Raw genomic sequence first — 769 nt, forward strand, 5'->3', positions numbered from 1 at the left:
TTCTTTCTTTCTTTCTTTCTTTCTTTCTTTCTTTCTTTCTTTCTTTCCTATCTTTCTATTTTTCTTCCTTTCTTCCATCCTCCTCCTCCTTCTCTTCTTCCTCTTCCTTCCCTTCCTTCTCCTTCTTCTTCCTTAACCTAACAAAGCCCAATTTGCACTACCCATGTCAAATGTGTGAGGCTTGGTTCCAGGAGAATTTTAATCCCGTGTGTAAAGCAATTAATCCCACTAAGATGATGAGATATGAAGCCATTAGTAAGAGATTAGAATTAAATAACAGCATCAGGTTCATGTATGGCCTGGAAGTCACTGTTTGGTCCTGGCTGGCCTTGAACTTTTGGTACTCCTCCTGCCTCAGACCGTTGGGATTACAGGTATGAGGCACCACACAGATGACAGTGGTTTTATAAGAAAATGGTGGACGCTGGGGTTGGGGACATAGGCTTCTAATCTCCGGCGCAGGGCCAGGAGGATTGCCACAAGTTTGAGGCCACAAAGACTACAGAGTGAGACCCTATTTCAAAGAATCCAAAAAGAAAATAAAAGAAAAAAAAGGGGGACTACTACAACCCCCAACCCCATCCTCTCTTAATGGCTTTACCTCGACATCCTGAGGAGCATGGTGGTCTTGTAATCTCAGCACAGGTGTGTTGTGTGAGGCACATCGGCTAGCAAGGCCAGCCTGAGCTACAGAGCCAGACCACATCTCAAAACAGTACCACTCCCCCCAGCTGAAAAGATTGGTGAGATTAAATGAGAGACATACCTG

This window comes from Psammomys obesus, unplaced genomic scaffold (genome assembly GCF_907164565.1).
Source record: "Psammomys obesus unplaced genomic scaffold, mPsaObe1.curated_primary_1811, whole genome shotgun sequence".
In the NCBI taxonomy this organism is placed as follows: domain Eukaryota; kingdom Metazoa; phylum Chordata; class Mammalia; order Rodentia; family Muridae; genus Psammomys; species Psammomys obesus.